This window comes from Onychomys torridus, chromosome 4 (assembly GCF_903995425.1).
Source record: "Onychomys torridus chromosome 4, mOncTor1.1, whole genome shotgun sequence".
In the NCBI taxonomy this organism is placed as follows: domain Eukaryota; kingdom Metazoa; phylum Chordata; class Mammalia; order Rodentia; family Cricetidae; genus Onychomys; species Onychomys torridus.
The window spans coordinates 34190135-34199986 of record NC_050446.1 but is presented as its reverse complement, the minus strand read 5'-3'; the positions used below and the strand labels follow the sequence as shown (position 1 = coordinate 34199986).

At 42.1% G+C, this 9852-nt stretch overlaps 2 non-coding genes across 2 annotated transcripts; one reads left to right on the top strand and one right to left on the bottom strand.

Annotated features, from left to right (window-relative positions):
- Nucleotides 1–5662: 5662 nt before the first annotated feature.
- Nucleotides 5663–5733, top strand: Trnag-gcc. Its single transcript has one exon. It is a non-coding gene; the product is annotated as a tRNA-Gly (tRNA).
- Nucleotides 5734–6021: 288 nt separating this feature from the next.
- On the bottom strand, nucleotides 6022–6093 carry Trnaa-cgc. The gene has a single exon. It is a non-coding gene; the product is annotated as a tRNA-Ala (tRNA).
- Between the last annotated feature and the right edge of the window lie 3759 nt (nucleotides 6094–9852).

Genomic DNA, 9852 nt, shown 5'->3' with positions numbered 1-9852 from the left:
CGCTCTGTAAAGATCCTCACAGACACTCCCAGAGGTATGTCTTCTGGGCAATTCTACATCTGGTCAAGCTAATACTGAAGATTCATTATCACAATGCATTTGCTTCTTTTTTAAATTTTCATCCTTTTTCTTCTGTTGGGGGAACTCATTTGTTGCACACAGAAGATAACTTAATGTTACACCTGTTCATGATAAGTTATTATCTTGAGACCACAGTCTCTCTTATTTTGTGTGGGAGTTGTGTGCTTTATCTATTTATCTTATCTATCTATCTATCTATCTATCTATCTATCTATCTATGGTCTCACTACGGAGCCCTAACTGGCTTGGAAGTCACTATGTAGATAGTCGAACCTCAAACTCACAGAGATCTATCTGACTCTGCTTCCTGAGTGCTGGGATTAAAGGCAAACACCACTAGGTCCAATTATTTATTAATTTTTTTCATATCTTTACTACATTTCCTTTGCCTCCTCAGAAGCTATCTTCGTGTGTAATAGCACACATCTTATTGTTTATGCATGATATGAAAAAGCATGTACTATTTTTTGTAAATGATTTTAAACTTCTGACAATTGTAGTACTGTATCTCATTTCATAGTGCATATTGTTCACTGGATAATATTTTTGAAAGTTGTCATGTTGCTCTGGGATATACACAAAGAATTATAGACAAGTCCATGGCAAATACTCTTATTCACTTTTTCACTCTCCCAGGGGACACTGAGGTTGTTCCCACAAGTAACACTACAGTGAACATCCTTATGGGCATCATTGGCAGCATGAGAGATGGAACCAAGAGTGAATAGTTGCAATATAAAAAAGGAGGGTGGCACTTAAGCAGTCTGGAGAATTTACTCAGGACTGGACCAACTAATTTGCATGGTCCTTAGCAAGATGAACACACAAAGATATCTGTTTAAATATTAAGAACTGCAGCATGGCAACAGAAGAGAATTAATAAGTTCAAATCCTCACTCAACCTCATATGTTATCCATTCATGAAACTCCCCCTTTGAATCGAGCAACATTTAGGAGCATGGTTGAAATTAGAAACCACTGAAGTTTGGGAATAAGAGATTAATGTGCTGGTTGGTTTTTGTCAACTTGAAGCAAACTCGAGTCTCCTGGGAGGAAGGAGGTGATGTCTTTGTCGGGGTAGCCTAGGGGCATGTTGGTGGAGCATTTTCTTGATTGTTGGTTGATGCAGGAGAACCCAGCCCACTGTGAGTGATGCCATCCTTTGGTAGGTGTGGTCCTGTGAGGTGTAAGTCCTAAGCATGAGCCTGACGTAAGCCAGTAAGCAGCCTTCTTCCACGGTCTCTGTTTCAGTTCCTGTCTCTAGGTTTTTGTCTGGAGTTTCTACTCTGACTTCCCTTCATGATGGACTATAAACTGTAATCTGAAATAAATCCTACTCTACCCAAGCTGCATTTTGGTGTGGTATTTATTAGAGTAAGAGAATGCAGGCCAGGACAGTTAATACACTGAAATGTTACAAATGTGGAAAGAAATAGATTTCTCTGAGATGTAATTCTGCATTGTGTATCCAGATTACTCAGGGGTACATTGTATACCCAGATTACTCCTAGCATGGTGGTAAATGCCCTTAAACCCGGCATCTAGAAGGCAGAGGCAAGCAGAAAGATCTCTGTGAGTTCAAGGCCAGACAGGGCTATACAGTGAAACTCTGTCTTGAAAATAAATAAACACTCAGCTTTCCTCCCAGCAATTTTTCTTGCAGGAATTTATTCTGCAGATATAATCATGCAAAATGGCACTAGTTCAAAGTATTGACTGCAGCGTTGTTCCAACTACATAATATGGGGAGCAGCTTGAGCATCCTCTGCTGAGGACCAGTCTGAAGGAATGACCCAGCCTCTAGGAAATGTACTTTCCCAACATCTTTACATATCTTAGGACTGCAGCTGCATTCTTTACTCTCTTCTAAACTTCAGGAAACTTGGTCTTAGGGTACTACTTACAAATGAGAAATAGGAAAATTAAGGTCTTAATTCCTAACTTGTAAAAAGACAGTTAAAGGGTGTACACAGAGCTCTCTGCCTCTATGAAATGTAGCTGTCTATGTTAAGGAACTTTTTCTAAGATGATTTTTGTTTCTGCAAAAAAGCAAAGCTTGAGGCTACAACCATGTACACATGTCATGTACACCATGCACCGTCTCTGCTTTAAATTACATTAAATGTTTGCATCTCTTGAGAGGAGGTGGGACAAAAACCACTTTCCAATGCCCATGTTTTCAGTTGAATTTCGAATCATAGGCATAAGTTGCTTAATGCATAGGGGTGTGTGTGTGTGTGTGTGTGTGTGTGTGTGTGTGTGTGTGTGTGTGTGTACACTTTAGACAGAACATGACACTGGTAAGGAAGGCAACATTCCTTTCTGCCAGTAGATGCTGGTGGTCATGTGGCACTGAGACTCTTTGAATAAATACTGCTTCCAAAAATGGGAATCAGAAGGGTGATGAATTCACACTCTCATCTCCATTCTGTACTCTGTAGGGCTTTGAAACCAATTCAATTTTAGAATCGATAATAAAGGAACAAAGGAATTCTCAAAGAGTGAGGGAGGAAGAGATGGCAGGAGAGAGAGGAATAGGTGAGGGAGAAAGACAATTCAACTAGTAGCTGCATGCATCATGGGAAAGGAAATGTGGGTAGCCTCAGTATAGGCAGTAAGGTGATAATCGTCTACACCAAGTAGGAGAGACAGATCTGAGAAGGAAGAGCAGAATTCAGCTTTCCTTTAAGATAGCAAACTCAGACTTGTTGACTAATTGGACATGCCTGAGAACTGGAAAATGCAAGCAGATGACTCTCAATGACTGCCTTCCAGGAAACACGGCCACATCCTCAATGTCTGCACATGAGAATTAGACCTGGGTTCTTCATTTCCATGCCCTGATTTTCATCCCTAGGAAAGTAGGCCTTAGGGTACTACTTGTGATTCTAAAATGGAATAAGTAATGATTTAATTCCCAGCCAGTAAAGGGCAATCCAAATGACAGGCTCCTCCATTTCCCCAGGGCTAGTTTTTAACCTGGGACAGAAATAAGCCTCATGTATTAAATCAATACAATCACTCACAGCTTTAAAAAAAAAGAAAGAAAGAAAGAAAAAAGGCATTGCTTTGCTGAGTGTATTATACCAACTTCTATTTCTTAATGGCTTACTTCCTTCAAACAGCTTCAGCCTAACTGGATTTCAGAGCCAAGCCAACTCCATCTTTGGATTTGGTACCTTGAGCAAGCACCCAAAGATATTTGTGCTGCAACGTAAGCCCAAAGGCATTGTGTAACATTTCACAATTTCACGCCAGGCCTCTGCTTTCTCTTCCTCTCTTTCAGTCTCAGTGGGGACAATCTCTGTGAATCAGAGAGCAGGCCAGACTAGAGAAAGTGTGAGTGCGTGCCCAAACTTGGGCACAGTGGGCCAGCCTTATGAACTTTGCATGTGTGATTACACAGATAGCAAAATCACTGCCCACTGCAACATTTCTGGTTCTTCTCTGGAAGGGCACAGCTTCCATTTTCTACCCATTAGCTCTTGAATTATCAATTTTCTCTTCAACCACTCCTATGATCATGAACCCTGTCTAATAATTCCTGTTCTCCCTGTTTTGCTCTGTACACTCTATTGGCCTTGAATTTCAGGCAATCCCTCTGCCACAGCGTCCCAAGTGCTGAGATTAAAGGTGTGGCCATCACCCTCAGCTTCTTATTTTTCATAAAAACAATGGCTTCAATTATGACATTTTCACATGTGAATAATGCACTTTACACACACACACACACACACACACACACACACACACACAGAGAGAGAAAGAGAGAGAGAGAGAGAGAGAGAGAGAGAGAGAATAATTCTGGATTGCACATATTAAAGAAAGTATATTTGTCTTTCTGCATTTGGCTTACTTTGCTTAATGCTATGATCCCCAGCTACAGTCTCAAAATCTCAAAGTTCTCTCTCTCTCTCTCTCTCTCTCTCTCTCTCTAGTTTCTGGCTTACAAACTAGTAAGCAAATGCTAATAAATGAGTGTCTTAAAATGATGTAGTAAATTGAGGTGCAGGACAAGGAAGCCATGGCTTTCCTCACTGGCCTATAACAACATTGGAAGGTCGGGTCCTTTCAATGGTGATATTTTAAACTCCATTTCTGCCCCATTTCTCTCATTTCAAAGAACAAACTCTGTTCAAAGTAAAGTGGTTTGACCTTGTTCTTTCGCAGTTTGCTTGGGATTGGAGTTTAGATTTTCCAGTTCTCCGTTATCTTACACCTTTCACTATTTGTGATTCTGTAATTCATTTGCCTTTCAATTCTGCTGTTTATCCCCACACTCAAACCTCCTGAGAAACAATCTCCTTGTGTAAACCCTTACATTATTTCAGTGGCTAGTTATAATCTTTCTCTAGCTGCTCCCAACTATTCTGAATGTATCACATCCTGAGTTACGATGCAATATTTCCTGTGGACAGACTGGGCAGTGGCCAAGCCCTCAGACATTGGACATAATAGTGATCAGGTACCAATCATGCTCCCAAAGCCTCAGCTCCAGCATTTGTTAAGTTGCAGTAATTTACTCTGCTAGCATGAAGTCCACCTGCCACATACTCACCAAGCTGCCAATACAGTCAGCGACTAGTACAGCTGTTACTTTACTTCATTTTTTTTTTTTTTTTCTGGAATCTTCCTTGACTAGTCAAAGGTCCTTCAAAATTGTCAGAAATTTCCTTCCAAAAATAACAAAGCTAATATTGCCCAAATCCACAGTCTTCTACGAATTACAAACACGTATTTACATTGAACTCATTTTCCCACCTCTGTTACTTTATCCTTGTTTATACCGGTTTTGGGTCTTTGGCAATGCCCCTTTCCATGGAAGCCAAGTGAAGCTTCAGACTCGTCCTATGAGTTGAAAGAGATCCTGAGACTGTCATTTCACAAATGAGACAGGGACCATGTAGAGAATCCAGGTCCCATGGCTAGACTAAGCAATGATCCCCCAGTTCTGTGCGGGTCGGTATGACAGTTCAGCATTCTCCTAATAACTACAAGTTTCTGATCCCTGATTCCGATTCCCAATCCCTAAAAATTTTCACCATTTAATTTTGTCTGAGTATTTAAAGTAATTGATGAAACTAGAAGGGGTGGGATATATATACATATATATATACACACATGTTATACATATACGTGTATATACGTATGTATGTATACATACACATATGGTCAAAGCATCTGAAAATGGGCTGGTGATCATGTAATCATATACAGAATACAAAATCTTCCCTTGTGTTCTTTGTCAAGGACAAAAAACAAACAAACAAACAAACAAACAGAAAAACAAACCAAACTCAAAGTTTAACAAAAGTTAGAACATTGAAAATTTTAAAATGTTAATGTTTTGCCAAAATTTAGCGAACATTGAATTAAGAATTCTGTGCAGTGCCCTAAATCCTGTGATTGGCAAAAAATATTTCCAAATACAATGTATGTAAGTGAGATAAAAACTGAACAAAAATAACTAAAGAATTCTGTTCCATTTTCTGATTTTTGAATGAATAAACATAACAAATTTTAGAGCTCACATGGAGATATTTCCTAGTATAGCATGAGAGAACAACAGTTTGTTGCACTTGCATTGGTGGTTCAGTGGTAGAATTCTCGCCTGCCACGCGGGAGGCCCGGGTTCGATTCCCGGCCAATGCAGCTTTCTTTTTTTCCCTCCCCTTATGGTTCTCTTTGCTCAAATCTTCTTTTTCTGAAATTATTGGCACTAATGAGGAAAAGAAGGAACTACGAGTTATCTTTCCAAACTTTTCGTTTCACTTTTTCTCCCAACAATCACGAGCCGGTTTCCTACATTCTGCAGATTTTTCTTGGCCTTTTTTTTTTGTTTTTGTTTTTCGATATTCTAGTTGTGAGCAAAATATTAGTACAGGAATTAAGAATCTATGTATTGAGTGGGGGGGAAGAAAAAATTCTACCAAGGCCGCTTGGAGATGCCGGGGATTGAACCCGGGACCTCACACATGCGAAGCGCGCGCTCTACCACTGAGCTACATCCCCCAGCCTGCAAGGAGTGCCTTCACAAGTGTACTCATTCAGTGAACTGAGCGCTAGGCTAAAGGGATTTGGTCTGACTTCTTTCTATTAGAAGTTTTTACGGCGTATTTCTTTCTTTGCCCTCCTGGTGCGTCTGGGCCGACCCCGGGCAGCGAGCCGGCAGCTGAAATTTAGCCACCAGCCGAGTCTCAGCGACGCCAGCGTCGCCGGGGGCCCGCCGGAGCCCAGAGCTCTGAACCACCAGAGGGGCGGGACCGCGTCCCTCTCAGTTCCTTCCCGAACCCAACTCCGTGAGCCTACTGCGCAGGCGCCGGAGATCCCTGAGGCCTGTCGGTTGGTGCGGAGCATTTCCCCCAGCTAGGTTACAGACCTGGCCTCTACCAGGAGGTCTAGTCCGGAACTGCGGGTACCACTCAGGTGACCCAAGAGACCTATTTATTGCTGCATATGCCTGCCTCTGCGTTGAAAAGTTTTATAGGTTTATCTGGGCATCCTGCACCTTTGGAAACCCACGTCTCAGGAAAACCACATCAAATGTCCGGTTTACCCAAAGACTTTAACATCTCTGCTCTGCCTTTTCGAGGACCAAATCCACATGGATTCTTTAGGTGGAGGTTATGGCCAACTCTTGCAGCTGAAACATGATTTTGCCATTTACCCTTCTTTTTTCTCAAACTGAAACAAAATGATGCTGCCTCTTTCTTGGTGGCTTAGGCGCGTATAAATGAAAGGGTGGAGAATCTGCTCTAGATGGGGTTTTTCCCTCCTTTGCTATTGACACCTTGGGCCAGTCAGATTGACTGATGTATGTACAGCTAGTTGATATAAATATAACTGTTTTAATACCCTCGACTTTCCCTGACCTAATCGTGCCTCGGCCCCAAAGTTCCAGTTGGTTCGGCGCAAGCGAGATGAGTCGTTGGCTGTGAGGGAAATGAGTGTGTGTCCCTTCCGGGGTGCATTTAAAACTACTTCCACTCCAGGAGGTGAGGCCAAATGGTAGAAGCTTCCGACGCTAACTGCAGCAGGGTCAGGTGTCTGGTGTAGATGGAGCTACCTCCCGCTTATTTCCATCCAACCTGTAAGGTTGAAGCCAAAAGGCGGCGGCAGAGTGAGGGCCTGGAGTGCCTCGACCTTGGCTTGTGCAGAGGTCAGCCCTGCAAAAGGCAGAGGGGAAAGCAGAAATGTCACAGTCACTGGGTAACCACAAGCTTCATAATCACACGCTGAACTTAGAGATAAAAGGCAGCTATTCAAGTGCTGTGCTGAGATGCAGTACCAGTCCCCCTTTTTTCCACTTTATTATTTTGGGACAGGGTCTCACTAAGTTGTCCAGGATGGCCATGGATTCTGCAGTTCAAACAGACCTTGCACTCTCAATCCCCCTGCCTCTGCCGCCAAAAGAGCTGGAATCTCAGGCCTGCACCACTAGAAGTAGCTCAAACCTCCTTCTGAAGCAAGTGGCATTTGTCTCTGGTACTGTGTTCACGTATCTTGTCTCAGCTCTTAGCACTTGCGATCTGGTAGGAATCGCTCATTCCTCCCTCAAAGCCGGCTACAAGTTAAGGCGTCCATTCTCAGTCCAGGAAGTGGACTTATTCCTTATTCCTGGCTGTGCCTTGGAATCTCCGAGATAGCAGTTGAAAAAAGATGCAGTTGTTTGTTTGAGCCCAAACCTGGACCACCTGAGTTAGATTCTCTAAGGGTGAGTCCAGCAGCAGTGTGTTCATACACACGTGCCTAGTCCATGTATAATGTGATGATCTGGTATATATACACATCATATAACGATTGCAATTTAATTATCATATCCATCAAAGCCTACACCATGCATTATATCCCAATGTTCACTTTATAACTGAAAATTTGTATCCAGTGTTCATGTCTCGCCATTTCCCTCACAGCAGTATCTTTTAAAATTTTTTCAGATGATTCCAATGTGTGGCTAAGGCCGAAAGCCACATGCCTTCCATGTAAACAAGAGAAGCCTAGTACTAAGTCAGCTGTTCTCAACCTTGAGCACATATCAGGATCACCAGGAAGGGTGTGAAACTAGACTGATACTTGAATCTCATCCCCAAGCATTCTCATTTAATAGGCTTAGGGTGGCCTGGGCATGGATGTTTGAAAGGCTTCCAGGTAAGTCTAATATGAGCCAAGGTAGAAGAGTATCATTGCATTCAAGTGCATACTTTCTCAAGTTCTCCACTTCGTGTGTGAACATCCAAGGCTGCCGTAATTCCGCAAGTGGAAAGGCTCATTGCCCAGAGCTCCCCCACACTCAGGAGTTAGTGTTGCTGGAGGATGGAGCTGACTCATTCCAATTTCTCTTCCTTATTTTCCTTAATGTAAAATCAAACTGGTGGAGGCAGGTGCTAAAAATGAGCATTTCTTATCCTCCTGTTTTATGTTCTCTACCCCACATTCTTATGAATGGATTCCTTAAGTGGGATGACCCTGCTGATTGGGTGCCAGGGCTGTGATTTGTACTTGGCACCCAGGATGCTTGGTGCTTGTAACTTCCTGAGTTAAAATTCTGATCGCTTTACTCAAGCAGTTTTCCCAACACATGATTTTCTTCCTCAGGGCCATATCTGTTAGGAATTCTTCATCACCATGGTTAATTGTCATTAATAACAATCTGAGGGCCAAGGAAGTTGCTGGTTACATTTATTACAGAGAAAGTTAATAAACATACATTACTCTTTTCAATATGTATCCCAAAGTGAAAAATTATAGTGATCATAATCCACATGTAGAGTCAGAAATATTTATTAAGCTGGGTGGTTGGTGGTGTACGCCTTTAATCCTAGCACTCGGGAGGCAGAGGCAGGTGGATCTCTGTGAGTTCGAGGCCAGCCTGGTCAGCAGAGTGAGATCCAGGACAGGCACCAAAACTACATAGAGAAGCCCTGTTTCGAACCCCCCCCCCCAAAAAAAGAAAGAAATATTTAGCGAACAGCAAGTGAGATCTTACATGGGGAGTTGCGGATTTTATCATTTAGATTCTAGTTACAAATAGCTTAAAACAGAAGGAGTAATGTATTTAAGGTGGGGCATTTCAAAAGCCTCATGCATCTGGAAAGTATCAATGGACAGTTAGGTTTAAGGAGGGTTATTTTAAGATGAGAAGGATTAAAGAAATAGCTATGTTAGTGTGCTATGAAATTTTTTTCTGAATTTAAACGGTCTGTTCAATCCTAGGAGATTCTGTAGTCTCCATCTCCCATCATTAGAAATGGAATCCATAGTTTCTTATGGTTGGCTCTGATTGAGGCTTGTCACCACTGGGCTCTCTGCATGCCTGTAACACAAGCTGCCTTGCAGTTCAATGGGGACGGTGAGTACCAAGACTTCCTAGGGGTAAGCAGACACACAGACGGATAAAGGTAGTATGAAACTGAGTTATGTGATGGCTGCACAACTTAGTACATCCTAAAAGTCATATGATTGCAAGTGCAACGGATACATTTTACAGCATGTAAATGTAAGAAAAAGAAAGTATGTAAGAGATGAAAGTTTAGTAGAATGGAATCCTATGGGAAGTTTCTCATACACACTGTGTTTTCATGTCGATAAGAAAAAGTCAAGTGATGATGTCCAGAAGATGGAGAGTGGATGATAACAACCATTTCCCATGGATGCAGATGGAAAGAAACATATCTTCAGCAGAGATAGGAAACTACCGTTCAGATGACACCTTACCCATGAATGGCAGTAGTGAGTGATGCCTTTCTCAGCTACTGAATTGAGCCCAGGGGT